This window comes from Neofelis nebulosa, chromosome 2 (genome assembly GCF_028018385.1).
Source record: "Neofelis nebulosa isolate mNeoNeb1 chromosome 2, mNeoNeb1.pri, whole genome shotgun sequence".
Classification (NCBI taxonomy): Eukaryota; Metazoa; Chordata; class Mammalia; order Carnivora; family Felidae; genus Neofelis; species Neofelis nebulosa.
In genome coordinates, this window is record NC_080783.1 from 132,982,610 (window position 1) to 133,000,846 (window position 18,237).

The following is an 18,237-nucleotide window of genomic DNA, read 5'->3' on the forward strand; positions in this document are numbered from 1 at the left end:
ATCTACTTTTTATAAGATAACAAGTGAAATGATAAATTAAGTGATACAAAAAAATGAACTGTTTTGCTGAGAATTAAAAAATTGTATTTATTGTCTTGTTTTAATACTATATTCTGACATGATATATTTTCAAAAACGATTATGATATTATAATAAACAACAATAAAATTTCAACAATATGTGATTTATATGTCTTTGTTTAAACTAGCACAATGAACATAAAGGCTTATATGGTTTGAACGTTAACTCTAAAGCCTTCATCTATTTATCCTTAGCAACATCTATACTGAGGTTGCTAGATTGAAAAATTCTTTGATTTAACTATTATTTATTTTTAACAATAGAAAAAGAGAAAATGGATAAAGTAGTCTGATTTTTATAATTGCACGTGTAAATAATAGTATGGTCTACAACTAAACATACTAAAAAATGGATAGTGTATATCACTCTAGAATGTAAAACTCTATCCATTCAATAAAACATTACAAAAGAGTTCAGTATTTTCCTTAAAGCCATATATCTAGTATTATAGCTAGCATTAGATGTTAAGATCAAAAAAGTCAATAAAATAAAAAACTACTGGCATATAACCAACTACACCTATTCTTGGTAAGTTACTGCTTATCACTAGCACTAACATACAGTGCTTTTAAAGATAAATCTCACAATGTCCCCTGTAAAGGAGACACTGTATTTATGAGAACTTATAGCTATATTTCTGTTTCATTGGGTAACTATTTATCAACCGGCAAAACTCTAGCAATTTAAAATACAGACTCACAACAGTAGTATGTTGTTAACATTTTACACATCTTTATATATATGTAGTTCATAATGGAAGGTAAAAATCTACATATATGATTACATGGCAGATTTAATACATAGAGGGTCGATATAGTGTCTCCTTGACTGGATTATATGAGCATTTTTCCCCCACTGAATAGAAGTTTAAATACTTTAGTGTTTAATAAAGGGAAAGGACACTATTAGCAGGTTAATGCCCCAACTTGATATATTACAACATAAAGGTGAACAAGCCACAATAATTTTCCTTTTGTTTAAAAGGGGGAAATAGGGGCGCCTGGGTGGCTCAGTCGGTTGAGCGTCCAACTTCAGCTCAGGTCACGATCTCGCGGTCCGTGAGTTCGAGCCCCGCATCAGGCTCTGGGCTAATGGCCCAGAGCCTGGAGCCTGCTTCCGACTCTGTGTCTTCCTCTCTCTGGCCCTCTCCACACTCTGTCTCACTCTTTCTCTCGAAAATAAACATTAAAAAAATTTTAAAAAAAATTTAAAAAAATTTTTAAAAGGGGGAAATAACTAATAAGTATATTCTAATAGGTATATATTACAACAACAAAAGGAAAGCAAAGGCTTGGAGTTATGTAGAATATTTTTAGAAGAAGATGCCAGTGGATTTGAGCTGTTATAATGCATAGCTAATGACGCCCTACCTTCAAATATAGACTAACATACTATAAGTTTACTGCTAAGGATCATTTGACAAATTACATTGCAAGACCCTAAGTAATAGCCTGATGGCCAAGGGCTTCATTTAATGAGGAAGACAACATGGGTTTTAAACATTACTCAATTCACCATAGCTGACCATTAAACGCATCATCATCAATAAGCTTACTTTATCATCCTCTTATATTATGTAAAAAAATAATATTATGAATATGATAATTAGACAGGATCTATATCATGTATAATTTTTATCCTATATGTCTTTATATCTCCCAAGTTAGTCATCTAATTTTTGCTTTCAAGAAATAAGACAATTTTTGTTGATTTTTTATAAAATAAATTAGGTTTTTTTGTTTGTTTTTGTATGTGTGATATACAAAATGCTAAGGTGCTGAAGTTTACTAAAGCCCATGCAAAAAGAAGTATTTCAGTAGGGTGAGTGCATTGTAAATTTTACACAAAAACACTCAACGGCATGTATATTCACTGCTATTTTTCAAATGTGTTTAGACTGGATTATAATGATAAAATTTGTTTTTAAAGTTACTAAATTCAAAGTAGCTTTCTATCACTGTATATTTTCCAAAGAACTGATATTAAAAGCACAAATATCATCAAGTGAAGTTTGATAAATTATTTTAAAATTAAAGATTTCCTGGGGCACCTGGGTGGCTCAGTCAGTTAAGCGTCCGACTTCAGCTCAGGTCGTGATCTCACGGTTTGTGAGTTTGAACCCCGCATCAGGCTCTGTGCTGACAACTCAGAACCTGGAGCCTGCTTCGGATTCTGTGTCTCCCTCTCTCTCTGCCCCTCCCCCTTTTATGCTCTCTCTCTCTCTCTCTCAAAAATGAATAAACATTTAAAAAATTTAAATTAAAGATTTCCTAAAAGTCCAAAAGCTTAGGAATTAATCAACCATAGATTACATAAAGTCAGCACTATGAGCTAGTTAGTGATAACTTTAGTCTATTATTATGACTTGTTTTTTGAAAAATAAATGAGATAATGAGATTTTATGTTCTGGTAAAAATAAAACAAGCTGGATTAAACACTGTACAAAACTTTCTAAAATGAAGGCTTAGGTGACAAAAAGCAGGAAAAAAATCCTGAGCCAAAGGCAAAAAGTTAAATCTAAGAAATTAATAACAATAATAATAACAGTAATCATTATTGCTAAAACATGCATGGTGCATATTATGTAACAAACACTATATTAAAAATTATCCATGTATCCTTAGAGTTTTGTAATTTATGAGCTATTGATATGTTTTATGAATAAAGAAATGAGGCACAGAGGGTTTGGGTAAATTTCTGAAGGCTACACAACTGAATTTAAGTTTTTATGAGTTTTGTAATTTGTGTGGGAATTTGTTAATTGCATCTTAAATTGCAGAATTTTTGACAAATAATCATCCAAATATTCCTTATTATCCACTTAATGTCTGCAATTTCTACAGAGATGTCTCTTCTATCATTATGATCCTGGGGATTTCTGTTTCTTCTTCTTGCCTGATTGATCTGGATAAACTTTATCAGTTTTATTGATCATATAGAAATCCAATTGTTTTCATCGATTTTCTATATTGTTTTACTCTTTTCACACACATTTATTTCTGCTCTGTATTACTTTTTCTCTGCTTTAGACTCTATTTGTTGCTCCTTTTTCTAACTTCATAAGATAGAGACATTCATCATTGATTCAATCACTAATCTTTCTTAATATGAGCATTTAATGATATAAATTCCACACTAAGAGCTCTGAACTTGCATTCCACAAATCTTGACATTTTTTGTTTTAATTTTCATTGATTCTTTTAGTTTGAATTTTTTCTCATGGTATCCTCTTTAAACCCATAGCTTAATAAGAAGTGTTTTCTTAATTTCCATATATTGGTATTTTCAGATGCCTTTTTTTTGTTGATAACTAATTTAATTCCATTTGATCCTCTTCATTCCAGGACCCATGATATGGTTAATTTTAGCAAATGTTCTGTTTTCTTTTTAATTCTTATGTATTCTCTTATTATTGGGTGGACTGATTAATATATATCTGCTAGGTCAAGTAGATGGATATCGTTGTTCAAGGTTTCTATAATCTGAATGATTTAATTGTCACATCAATTACTAAAATCTCCAATTGTAATTTTCAATGCATCCCTTTCTCCTTGTACTTTTTTCACATTTTGTGTCATGCATTTTGAGGCTCTATGAATTAGATACATAAAGGTTTAGGATCATTAGGTCTTATTGATTAATCAACATGTTTATCTTTATGAAAGAACTTATTTCTTTCATGTACTATTGCTTGCTTTGAAACCTACTTTGATTGATATTTTTTAAAAAATTTTAATGTTTTATTTATTTTTGAGAGAGAGAGACAGAGTGCAAATGGGAGACGGCAGGAAGAAAGGGAGACACCGAATCCGAAGCAGGGTCCTGGCTCCGAGCTGTCAGCACAGAGACAGATATGGACTCAAACGCACGAACTGTGAGATCATGACCTGAGCCGAAGTCGGATGCTTCACCGACTGAGCCACCCAGGTGCTCCTTACTTTGCTATTTCAAAGCTGTTCCAGTGCTCTGTTGATTCATGTTAACACAATGCATCCTTTTGTTTTATATATTAAAAGATGATTTCTTATGAACAACATACAGTTGTTTCTTACACTTTTATCCAATTTGACAAGTTCTTGTTTTTAATTTAATTTAAATTTAATGCAGTTATCAAAATGTTTGGGTTTCAATCTGACATGTTGTTTTTTTGTGTTCTAATGGTCCTGTCAATTCTTTGTTTCCTTTTTCTGTTGTCTCTTTTCATATCTATAAGTATTTATACTTAATTTTCCTAATTGGTTAATTTGCTATCCATCTTTATTCTGTTTTTTTAAAGGTTAGAGTGGTGATATTTTACCTACACAATATGACTTCAAATAACAGTTAACACATCAGAAAACTGTTAAATCTTTACAACAATATACTCCCATTTGTCTCTTCCAGTTTGTGGTTGTGTTGTCATATAGTTTAATTCTACATATGTTACCATACATTGTCAGTTATCTTTTACAATAGCTCGCCAGTTTTCTTTACAGAGATTTAAAATATAAGAAGCAAGTCTTTATAATTATCTCAATTTTTGCCATTTCCAGTCATATTATTCTCTATTCTAAATCCAAATTTTCATCTAGTATCATTTTCCTTCACCCAGAAATGTTTCCCCTATGTCATGTCCTTTAATGCTGTTTTGCTAGCAATAAATTCTCTGAGCTTTTGTATATCTAAAAAAAAAGTACTTTTCCTTTATTTTTTAAAAATATTTATTTATTTTTTAGAGAGAGAGAGAAGGAACGTGTGCACAAGCAAGGGAGAAGCAAAGAGAGAGGGAGAGACAGAGGGAGACAGAAAATCCCAAGCAGGCTCCACACTATCAGCACAGAGCCCCACGCGGGACTCACTCTCATGAACATGAGACCATGACCTCAGCCTAGATCAAGAGTAGGAGCTCGACCGACTGAGCCACCCAAGTGGCTTGCCTTTATTTCTGAAATAATTTTTTAATGGATATAGAATCTTAGTTTGCCTTTGTTTTCCTTTCAGCAATTTTAGATATTTTCTAATATCTTGTAGATTATAGTGTTTCTGAGAAAACATTTGTAAATTTCCTATTTCTTCCTCTGTCTACAATGTGTATTTTTTCTCCAGAGGCTTAAATTTTTTCCTCTATCAAATATTTTTAGTAATTGAATAAGGATATTGTCTTTATTTCCCTGACATACTTGTTCTTTCCTCTACTTTCTTGTACATCCAGGTGTATTTGTAATAGTTTTTGTTCTGTTTTGTTTTGTTTTTATGTCCTTGTCAATTAATTCTTCCATCTATGAATCTGGATATATTTGTATTGATTGATTTTTCTCCAGAATATGGGCAATGGTATTTTGGGTTTTGGTATGCTTAGGAATTTTTTTGTTGCTGTCGTTAGGCTTTTAGGCAGGCTGAGAGGAGCTCTCAATTTAGGGCTAATGTAGCTCTCAATATAGGGTTAATGTAATCCCACTTGAGGTAATATCTTTTAGATGACTCTATTTCATATCTTGTGTATTAAGATGTTTTTTCACTCTGGAGAAAACACACTTTTCAGTCCTGTTTGGCTTCAGAGATTGCCTTACTTCTTTCTGGTATTTCCTCCCCACCTCTAATAATTTTCTCCTATGCAGACACAAAAAAACTTAGCAAAAGATAGAAGGACACCAGTATCAAGTGGGGTTTTTTTGTGTGTTTTTTGTTTGTTTGATTTTAGCTTTCTCTCTAAACTTCTCTCCACTTTGCTTTTCTACTCCACAAATTCCGACAACTTAGTCTTCCTAGAACTCTAAACTGTCCTCAAACCAACAAAACTGCCAAGCTTGGCAAGGTTTGCAGCTTTCCGTGTTGTGGGCTGGAAACTGCAGTTGGTGAGATCGGACTCACTGCATCCACCTCATTTGTTGCCCTTCTCTCACTGTCATTCCCTGACTCTGGACTAATGGATGCAAACCTTGGTTTCCTATATTTGTTCTCATTTTATAACTGTGCAAAGAGGGAAGGTAAATGTGGTTTCTATTATTTAAGCATTTCCAGAAGTAGCATTTTAAATAGAATCAACAAGAAAATAGTATGATAAATGAAGAGTTTATTAGAAAGAGAGAAAAAAGACAAGTGAACTAGGGTTTGCACCTGAAAAGGCTATCTGAAATGCAGCACAGGATAATAAAGATGAAGAATATCAAAGAAAAAATGAGAACCACCCAACACAGTACTGAGCACATATTAACTTTTTCTATTTTTTTGATTGTGGTAACATATACATTGCATATTATCCTAAAAGTGTTTTAAGTGTACAGTTCAGTAACATTAAGTACATTCATAGTGTTGGGTAACTATCACCACTATCCATCTCAAGAACTTGTTTTTATCTTGTAAAACTAAAACTCTGTGCCCATTTGGCAATAGCTCTCTTTTCCCCCTTCTCTTTATCCCCTGACAACTACCGTTCTACTTTTGTCTCTGTGATGTTGACTAATCTAAGTACCTCGTATAAGTGGAATCATACAATATTTATCTTTTAGTAACTGACTTATTTCACTTAGTGCAATGTCCTCAAGGTTCATCCATGTTGTAGCATATGTTAAAATTTTCTTCTTTGAAAGGGTGAATAATATTGTTTTGTATGTGTATACTACTTTTGCTTATCCATTCTTCCATCATCGGTTAGTTGTATTGCTCCCACGTTTCAGTTGTTTGAAAAATACTGCTATGAACATAGGTATACAAATATTTCTTTAAGGTCCTGCTTTCAGTTTTGTTGAGTATATACTCAGAGGTGGAATTGCTGGGTCATATGGTAATTTTACTTTAAATTCTTAGAGAAATCTCCATACTATTTTCCACAGTGACCCTACCAGTTTATATTTGCAACACTGGTGCACAAAGATTCCAATTTCCTCGCATTCTTGCCAACAATTGTTTTTTAGTTTAGTTTAGTTTAGTTTAGTTTAGTTTTGATAGGGGTTATCCTAATGGGTATGAGGTGGTCTCGTTGTTTTGAATTGCATTTTCGTAATGATTAGTGATGTTGAGCATATTTTCATATGCTTATTGGGTATGTCTTTAAAGACATGTAGCTTTTGCTCTATTCTTTATTCTAAGAATTTTGTGGTTTCAGGTCTTACATTTAGGTCACAGATTGATTCAGAGTTAATTTTTTGCATATGATTTTATGTAAGTGTTCAACTTTTTTTTTTTTGCATGTTGATATCCAGTTTTCCAGCATTGTTTATTGAAAAGACCGTCTCTTCTCCATTGGCCTTGGCAGTCTTACTGAAAATCATTACATCATATATTCAAGAGTTTATTTCTAGATTCTTGATAGTGTTGGTCTATATCTATGCCTTTATGCCAGTACCACACTGTTTTGATTACTTTAGCTTTATAGTAAGTTTTGAAGTCAAGAAGTATGAGTCATCTAGCTGTGTTCTTTTCAAGAATTATATTGCCTATTTGGGAATGCTTGAGATTCCATATGAATTTTAGGATGAGTTTTTTTTTATTTATGCAATGAATAGTCATTGAAATTTTGATAAGGATTGCATTAAATCTGTAGATCACTTTGGCTAGTATTGGTGTCTTAACAATGTTAAGTTTTACAATCCATGAACACAGGATGTTTTTCAATTTATTGGTGTTTTCGTTAAATTCTTTCAGTAATGTTTTGTAGTTTTATTATTGAAATCTTTCTCTTCCTTCGTTAAGTCCATTCCTAAGTATTTTATTTTTTTATTTTATTATAAATTGAATCATTTGTAAATTTGCCTTTTCAGATTATTCATGTTTGCTTTGTGTATAGAGATGCAACTGATTTTTGTGTGTTGACTTTTTGAGTGTACTCTTTTGCTGGGTTTATTCAAACACCATTTTGTGTGAATTCTTTAAGATTTTCTACATTATAAGATTATGTCATCTACAAATAGAAAGAATTTTTCTTATTCCTGTTTAATTCGAGCTAGGACTTTCAGTACTATTCTGGATGGAAGTTGCAAAAGTGGACATCCTTGCCTTGTTCCTGATCTTAGAAGAAAAACTTTCAGTCTTCCATTATTGACTATAATGTTTACTGTTGGCTTTTATTATGTTGAGGCATTTTCCCTCTATTACTAATTTTTGAGTGTTCTTATTATTATAAAAGATGTTGAATTCTGTCAAAAAATTTTTCTGCATCAGTTCAGATAAGCATGTGCTTTTTATTCATTTATTCTTTAACTTGTGTATTACATTGATCAATTTTCCTATGTTGAACTATCTTTTCAATCCAGGACTAATTCTCATGCTGTATACTCCTTTAAATATGCTGCTGAATTCAGTTTTCTAGTATTTTGTAAAGGGTTTTTACATCAATTTTCATCTACACTGATCTGTAGATTTTTTTCTTTTGGTATCTTTGTCTTCAGTATCAGGGTATTACTGGCCTTGTAGAATAAGTTCAGGAGTATTCCCTCCATTTCAATATTTTGTTAAAGTTTGATAAAGATTGGTGTTAGTATTTTAAATATTTGGTAAAATTCTCCAGTGAAACCATCTGGTTCAGGTGTTTGTTTGTTTTGCTTTTTTGTTTTGTTGTTGTTAGGAGATTTTGGACTACCAATTAAATCTCCTTACTAGTCATACATCTATTCATATTTTCTTTTTTAAGTTTTTATTTAAATTCCAGTTAGTTAATATACAGTATAATATTTCTTTTCACATTTTCTGTTTCTTTGTGGTTTCATCTTGGTAGGATTTGTACCTCTAGGAATTCATTCATTTTATCTAGTTTATACAATTTGTTGGCATTCAACTTTCTACAATACTCATTTATAATCCCTTCTATTTCTGTAGAACCAGTAGTAATGTCTCCACTTTCATTTCTGATTTTAGTAATGTGATCCTTTTCTCTTTTTTTTTCTTAGTCCATCCAGTTAAAAGTTTTTCAGCTTTGTTGATCTTTTAGGAGAATCAATTTTGATTCCATTGATTTTTCTTTACTATTTTTTTTTAATTCTCTATTCCATTTATCTCTGCCCTAATCTTTATTATTTCCTTCCTTCTGCTAGCTGTGGGTTTAGTTCCTTTTTTTTCACATTCCTTAAGTTATAAAGTTAGGTTTCCGATTTGAGGTATTTCTTAACTTTTTAATGTAAGCGTTCATAGTTGCAAATTTCTCTTAGCACTGCTTTTAGTATGTGTCATAAATTTTCATAGGTTGTGTTTTTATTTTCAGTTTAATCTGTAGTGTTTTCTAATTTCCCTTGTGATTTCTTATTTTATCCATTGGTTGTTTAAGAGCGTGTTGTGTAAATTCCATAATATTGTGAATTTTCCAGCTACATGTGTATACCTATGTGTGCATAAATTGTATATATAGTGATATATATATATAATTTATGTTATATCACTTATGGTGATATACATATAAGTTTGGTTATCAGGATTTGTTTAGTTGGAAGTACTCTCTAACCTCCAGATCACAACATAGTTACTCCGTCTGTGTAAAAATTATTTTTTATTATTCCTCCCCTCACATGGTTAACTCTTCAACATTATTCAGACATTAGTAAACACATTAAGAAGCCTTGTAAATGTGTAGATACCCACTTTCCCCATATAATAACACTTTTAATAGTCTACTGTAATTGCTATATAATTATTTCTATTTTTTATACAAAAACCTCAATGAGAAAAATAACTCTCTTGATTAGCGTTATCCATAGAAGTCAGTACACACTAAAATGATATAAATATTCATTATTCACTTTTTATTTTATTTATTATTATTATTTTGAGAGACAGAGAGAGAGAGAGAGTGGCGGGGAGGGGCAGTGGGAGAGGGAGAGAAAATCATAAGCAGGCTCCAAGCTCAGCATGTAGTTGGACACAAGGCTCAATCTCACGACCCTGACATCATTACACCTAGCCAACTGAGTCACCCAGGCACGCTATCATTATTTACTTCTTAAATTAATAAGCAAAAAAATCTGTATTTATCCCATCTTACTTCTCACCAGTTTCCAGTGAAGAAGGAATGTTGCTTCTGATTGTCAAATTACAAAGCTGGCAAAGACAGTGACTCTTCCAATTCTAGTATACTCAGGAATGTTTCCAATTTCATTTCCTATGTAGATGAAAGCTGTAATATCAAGTAAGCAGACTAGACAGATTAAAAAATAAGTTAGGTCTTGGGAGCTCATGCTGAAGAATAAAGGTCTATATTTTTATATCACTCAATGACGAACCCATTGCCTCACCATACATTAGCTTGTTTAATATTCTCTGCACAATATAGTGCTTTGGTAGGTGCTGGCCACCATTATATTTATAAATAGAAACTTTGTCTAATTGTGAGTGATTCAGACAGTAGTATTCTTCTTTGGAGGCATCTTGAAATCTTCAAGTACTTTTTTTGGTATCAAAATGACAGTAATATTATTGATAGCGCCTTGAGGGTCAGAGTTGCTGTATGGCCTGCCAGTATATTTCAGAACAAAGATGTTTCCTGTCTTAAATATCAATACCAAATACCCTATTTCAGAAACCCTGAGAGAAAAAGAGAGAAGGAATTTCACTCAATATCCACTGTCTTTATGAAGCTTTGGATATTAAGAGATAGGTTTTCATTGTTAGGTAGTCTATGCAAGTTGCATTTGGTCTTTAATAAACTAATTTGGTTTAATAACACTAAAGAAAGTAAAATATTAATTTGTGAAATTATAAAATTTTCAAAATAGACTTTTTATATCAATCTATATTTCTACAAGTGGATATATCTTTAATTTACTGCTGTTTTAATTTACTACTACTTTAAGTTTACTGAATTTTGTGCAATTAATACCACTTCATATAAAATTATTCCATTACTACAATCAACTCTATATACCAGGGAATCCCTATTATAAAACTGATGCATTATAGATTCTTTTTTTCCAAAGTTGTCTCAGTAAAGGAGAAAACAAAATGATTCTTTATCAAAAGTACACACAACTACAGGTTATGTGTACATTTAAATACTAACATCAACTCAGAATTTATTAGACGTAAAGTGTGAGAGAAAGAGAATGATTCTGCCAAAATAGAAATGTAAAATTAAATTAAATTGTGGAATACTGGAGAACAAATAATTTGAGTACCAGAGAAATTAATGTTTTCATTTTGGACAAATTAATTGGATATTCACGTGGAAGGAATTGATAAGGAGACAGTTGAATTTAAGGGACTGCAGCTCAAGGAGACACTGGGCTGGAGGTAAAAGATTAGGAGTCTTCAGTTTTCATATTTAAACCCAGTGTACTAGATTAAAATATTGAGCGGATGCAAGTAAATAAAGAAGAAAATAGATCCTGAGAGAAAAACAGACAATGGTACTCTGGGGTCCAGATGAAGACAGTTACTCCATTTTCAGCTTCTGAGATATAAGGTACAGAAGAATAAACTATGTCACAAATGTTCTCAGGGCACCATTAAATTTTAATTCGAACAAAATGGAGGATGGAAAATTCAGAGAAATATTAGATGCCGGAGATTTTGTTAGTAACTGTGCATTCAAGACAGAATATAAATTATATTTTTTTTTTTTTAAAAAAGGACAGAAAAAGTGTTCCCATAGTGGTGTGGAGTGTATGATTCAATCAGAATAGGAGAATCACAGGGCAATACGGAAATGAGAAGCCAGGTAATAAAGCATAACAGCTGAGTCTTGTGCTTCTTTTGATGAATAGATGTAAGTATGTAAGTAGGAATATCTAGTATGTTAAGAATATTCTTGATGATTTCTTTGTGGCAAGGTTCTGAGATTTCTGCAAGGTTCTGAGATTTCTGCAAAGTAGAGATGAAGAAGGTTTTATCACTTAGAGATAGTGATTGTACATGGACTTCTCTATAGCTGCAGTACTGAAAGGAACATAAGACTATGAAAGACTTGGTAGGCAAACTGTGTTTTCTCCACTGATGATGGTGTGGAGGCAGAAAGGGGTGATGGAACTGGGGCCATGTGAATCTCTCTTGATTGCTTTTGGTCAACTATCTTGTAATCTAGTCATGGTCCACAGTAAATTATTCTTAATAAAAAAGCTGAGCTGGGGCGCCTGGGTGGCTCAGATGGTGAAGAGTCTGACTTCAGCTCAGGTCATGATCTCCGAAGTCATGATCTCGCAGTTTGTGAGTTCAAGCCAGCGTCAGGTTCTGTGCGGACAGCTCGGAGTCTGGAGCCTGCTTCGGATTCTGTGTCTCCTTCTCTCTCTGCCCCACCCCCACTTGTGCTCTGTCTCTCTACCAAAAACAAATAAACGTAAAAAAAAAAAATCTTTAAAAATAAAAAAGCTGAGTTCTGAAGGTCCCAAATTAAGTCAGACTATTATAATATTATAATTATTTTTCAAATTTGCTCCACACTTTATATGATTTTCTTAGTAGACCTTGAAGGAATATATAATTTAAAATTTCAGTATGCTTCATTTCATGAAGTGATTGCCTGAAGAATGTAGAGTAAATAAATAGCATGTTCAGGACATTGTAAATTTGAATATTCTGTAATATATTGTATTGTTTTTTCTTGAGGGTATGAATATTTATTGGAAATCTAACTCATAGCTTCATGAAAACATTGTCTAATATTTTTTCTTTTTTTGCTTCTTTTGATGTTTTAAATAGGATATGAAATTAAACTGCACTTCCATATATGTGCAATATTTATCTTAAAACAGTATTTATGTTAATATGTTCTTAGGTAGTATGTCAAGATCAAAATTTGTGGGAAAATAAGTTGTATGTTTATTAGGCTGCCTGATGATTCTGGACTTGTAATGGTCATAATACCTTCTCTTTGTAAGATAATTCATGTCTGGATTATTTTCAAAAGCAAGTTCAAACCCACATAGTACTCTTGCTGTAAGTATACTTGTTTTCAATTGACCTTCTCTTTTAGGAAGCAAAATTTTAAAAAAGGAATATGAAGCTCAAAGAGTGAGGTGATAATGCAGTCAAAACCAAAATGAATTGAGGGAAACATAGAAATCAATAAAGTTATCAATGCTTACTATTAAAATTAAGTGTAATTTAAGATTTTAAATTCAAGTTATGGTTTAAATCCAATATATATGAACTAGTGACATACCATTAATTGATCTTTCATACGGTCATAAACAATCTCAAGACAGTATTGACACAACTAAGCAAGTTAAATCACAAACATGTGATGCTACATTTGATAATGAAAAGGTTTGTGGGTGCATGAGTGAAGATAAGTGAAAATATATTGCTCATAATGAAAAACTAATAGTCATTGTACTGTAGTTCATACTTAAGAACCAGCAGATTAAAACAATAATAATCACTGACAAAATATTTACCTCACCTAATAAAAATTTCACTGCAAATATGTTCTAACAAATGCAGCTTCAGAAATGTATGTTATAATTCATTATGGTGTTCATCTTTTGTTCCGTTTACAGACTTGTATATTTAAAGTACTCTTTAATATTGAATGTTATCTGCACACACAAAAGTCTTCTGTAAGTAATAGTAATATATGGTAAGGGTCTTGATAAGATTCAAAAAATACTACTGAATTTTTATTTCTGTGAGCACCATGTTCAAATCACAAGTTTCAGGACATTGTAACTCTAATATATAGAGAAAATGTATACAAAATATAATAGTTTCAATGAAAATGTTTTCCCATTTCTTACTAATTTGTGCTCTGTAGATAATTCTAGAGTTGCTTCAAGAGCAGAACTATTGTACTTACATTTGATTTTAATACTTGGCAAAAAGCAAAATTTTTTTTCCAATTTTTTAATGTTTATTTATTTTTGAGAGAGAGAGAGAGAGGCAGAGACAGACAGAATGTGGGTGGGGGAGGGGCAGAGAGAGAGGGAGACAGAATCTGAAACAGGTTCCAGGCTCTGAGCTGTCAGCTTGAACTCACAGACTGAGAGATCATGACCTGAGCCTAAGTTGGATGCTTCATGGACTGAACCACCCAGGTGCCCCAAAAGGCAAATATTTTTGAGAACTGTATTTCCATACAATGCAGTTTATTTCTTACAGAACCCACATATATTTTGCTATGATATAACGTGTAGTATGTTACTGGTGGTCGCATACCTAAAAATTTAGTATTCTACATATCAGTGTTTCAAAAAATCTTTATTTGACTAGATACTGTTTCCCAAAAGGTTAAAAGCATTTTAATGACAAGCTGAGTTTTCTGAATGCATTGGAGAAAATACAACTGAGGAAATTGACTACTACTCTAAGCAAGCAAAATCTTTAACTCCACTGCAGCATGTTTCCTCCTGTGGTAATAACTGTTCCACACACAGGTATACCTCAGGGATATTGCTGGTTCAGTTCCAAACCACTGTGAGAAAGTGAATATTGCAATAAAGCTATTCAAAATGAATTTTTTGTCTCCCCAGTGCATATAAAAATTTGTACTATACTGTAGTCGATTAAGTGTACAATAGTGTTATGTCTAAAAAAAAACAATATAGATACCTGAATTCAAAAATACTTTATTCCTGGGGTATCTGGGTGGCTCAATCGGCTGAGCATCTGACTTCAGCTCAGGTCCATGATCTCATGATTCTTGAGTTTGAGCCCTGCATTGGGCTCTCTGCTGTCAGCGCAAAGCCCACATAGGATCCTCTGTCCCCCACTCTCTGCCCCTCCCCAACTCATGCTTGCTCTCTCTCAAAAACAAACATTAAAAAGAAGTACTTTATTGCTAAAAAAATCAAACCATCATCTGAGCTTTCAGTGAGTTGTAATCTTTTTGAGGATGGAGGGTCTTGCCTTGATGTTGACTGCCGCTGACTGACCAGGGCGGTGGTTGCTGAAGGCTGGGATGGCCTGTGGCAATTTCTTAAAACAGGCAATAGTGAATTCTGCTGCATCAATTGACTCTTTCTCTCATAAATGTTTTCACTGTAGCATGTGATGCTGTTTGATAGCTTTTTACCCACACTAGATCTTCTTTCAAAACTGGTCAATTCTCTCATCCCTGCCACTGCTTTATTAACTAAGTTTACCCAATAGTCTAAGTACTTTCTTGTCATTTTAACAATCTTCACAGCATCTTCACCAGAGTAGATTCCATCTCAAGAAATTCTTTTTTTTGGTCATCCATAAGAAGCAGCTCCTCATCCATTAAAATTTTATCATGAGATTACAGCCATTCAGCCCCATCTTTAGGCTTCCCCTCTAATTCTCTTGCTCTTTCCACCACACCTGAAGTTACTTCCTCCACTGAATTTTTAAACCCCCAAAGCCATCTATGAAGGTTATGGTCAACCTCTTTCAAACTCCTGTTAATGTTTATATTTTGACTTCTTCCCATGAATCATGAATGTTCTTATTGGCATCTACCATGGTGAATCGTTTCCAGAAGGTTTTCAATTTGCTTTGCCCAGATCCATCAGAAGAATCTCTATCTATGGCAACTATAGCTTTATAAAATGTAAAGTCTTAAATAATAAGATTTGAAAGTCAAAATGAATTCATGATTCATGGGCTGCAAAATGGATGTTGTGTTGGCAGGCACAAAACCAACATGAACCTTGTTGTACATCTCTATCAGAATTCTTGGGTGACCAGGTACATTGTCAATGAACAGTAAGATTTAAAAGAATCTTTCTTCTGAGCAGTAAGTCTCAATAGCAGGCCTTAACTATTTGGTGAACTGCGTTGTAAACAGATGTGCTGTCTCGGGCTTTGTTGTCCATTTACAGAGCACAGGCAAAGTAGATTTAGCAGAATTCTTCAGGCCCCTGAGGTTTTCAGAATGGTAAATGAGCATTGGCTTCCACTTCAAATCATCTGCTGCATTAGTTCCCAAAAAGAGTCAACCTACTCTTTGAAGTTTTAGGCCAGGCATTTACTTCTCCTCTGTAGCAATGAAAGTCCTAGATGGCATCTTCTCCCAAGAGAAGGCAGTTTTGTCTACATTGAAAATTTAGTGTTTACTGTAGTCACTTTAATTAATTATCTTGGCTAGATCTTCTGTATAACTTGCCTTCAGCTCTTACATCAGCATTTACTGCTTCACCTTGCACTTTGATATTATGGAGATGGCTCTTTTCTTAAATCTCACAAACTAATCTCTGCTAGCTTCCAGCTTTTGTTCTGCAGCTTCCTCACCTCTCTCAGCCTTATAGAATCGAAGAGTTAGGACCTTACTCTGGATTAGGCTTTGGCTTAAGGAAATATGATGGCTGATTTGATCTTCTACCTAGACCACTAAAACTTTCTCCATATCAGCAATAAGTTTGTTTCACTTTCTTATTATTCATGTGTTCAATAGGGTACTACTTTTAATTTCCTTCAGGAGCTTTTCCTTTGCTTTCACAACTTGTCTAGCCATTTGGCAAAAGAGGCCTAAGGTTTGGCCTATCTTGGCTTTGACATGCCTTCCTCTCCGTGCTTAATCATTTCTAGCTTTTGATTTCAAGTGAGAGACTTTCAACTCTTCCTCATTGATACTTAGAGGCCATCGCAGGGTTGATAATTGGTCTAATTTCAATATTTCCTTGGGCCTCAGGGGAAGAGGAGGCCCAAGAAGACAGAAAAGATAAGCAAACAGCCAGCTGGTGGAGCAGTGACAACACATTCAACATTTGTCAATTGTTTGCCATCTTATACAGGTGTGGTTGGTGGCACCCCAAAACAATTACAATAATGGCATCAAAGATCACTAATATAGATCCCTGTAGCAAATCTAACAATAATGAACAAGTTTGACATATTCTAGGAATTATCAAAATGTGGCACAGAGTCACAAAGTGAAAAAATACTTTTGAAAAAATTATGTCAATTGATTTCTTCGAGTGAGTGTTACCACAAACCTTCAATTTGTAAAAAACACAGTATCTTCAAAGTGCAATGAAACAAGGCATAATAAAAGAAGGTATGTCTGTATATTAGAGAAATATCCCTTCATAGTTATGGAATGAAAGAAAAGACATAACGTATGAAGAAAGTACAAAATGTCAATCTAAAATCTGAAACAAAGCAAAACCAGACAATTATGAAATTCAAAGTTATTCATGAAAAAATGAATATGGGAAAATTTATTCAGAGTAGGTATAATTATTTCATAAATATTAAAATACCTAGTCTTTGGGAAACAAAGATAAATAATAACAAAACAAAAATATTAGAGACAATAAATTATTTAATGTCATAATTGGAAATTAAAGAGAAATAATTTGTATAATTAATGTGATACCTTATTGATACAATTAACTTTCAATTAGCTTGATCATAACTTTTGTAAAGAAGTTCTTACAAAAACTAAATATTAATATATAAGGAATATTGTACTATTTAGTAGAAAAACATTTATGGAAGATTTGAATTGAATATTGTTGCAATTAGCCAATATATATACTGAGATTCAATTTATGTTGTTCTCATTTGTGATATCTTTCTCTTTCGGATGTTACTAATCATATATCTCTTGAACAAACCTGATTAGTGAGGTTTCATATTACCTATTTAAATCACCACAGTATCTCTAACTCAGAGTAAATAATAGCTTTGGGCAACAATAAAATGTGACTTATGGCCTTGTTCATTTGAACACTGTAAGAAGAGGCAGAATCACTCATGGAAAATTGTGATTGGTGGAATGAATAAGTGGTAATTGCTTCACATTAAATAAACAAAGGACACTATCATATATTAATACATTCACAGTTTATTACAGTTTAGACATATTCTAATCAACACTGACAGCAATTGAATAGATTGGTTGCACCCAAAGGTGCTGTTTATTAATTTATCTTAACAAATAATGATGTTGTGTCAAGGTAAATTATGTTTCTTCATATGTTGCAGGTTTTTCTATTGAAACTTGAATTGAACGGAATGCTTATTCATTTGTCCTTTTTTAAATGTAAAATTGTTTTAGATCAACATTTTACTGGGGTTTTAAGGGAAAGTGGTTTTGTTTTTGAATGACTTTTAAAAAGTAATAAAGGGTGCTATTTCAACTGCTACTCAAGCTGTCAAGATATTTCTGAATTTTCTATTTACTTTTATTTTCCTTGTATGTAAACTAGGAGTAATAATCTGTTCTACTTAACTTTTAACACTCTTGAACATTTAAAATGTGATAGAATAGGGGAATAATCCAAAGTTTAAGAAACATCACTGTAATGATTATGACACAAGTAGTTTAAAAAGAAATATTTTAAAAGTAAAGGTTTA

General features: G+C 32.7%; 1 pseudogene; it reads right to left on the reverse strand.

Annotated features, from left to right (window-relative positions):
* Nucleotides 1-14,780: 14,780 nt before the first annotated feature.
* Nucleotides 14,781-16,503, reverse strand: LOC131490979 (tigger transposable element-derived protein 1-like; annotated as a pseudogene).
* Between the last annotated feature and the right edge of the window lie 1,734 nt (nt 16,504-18,237).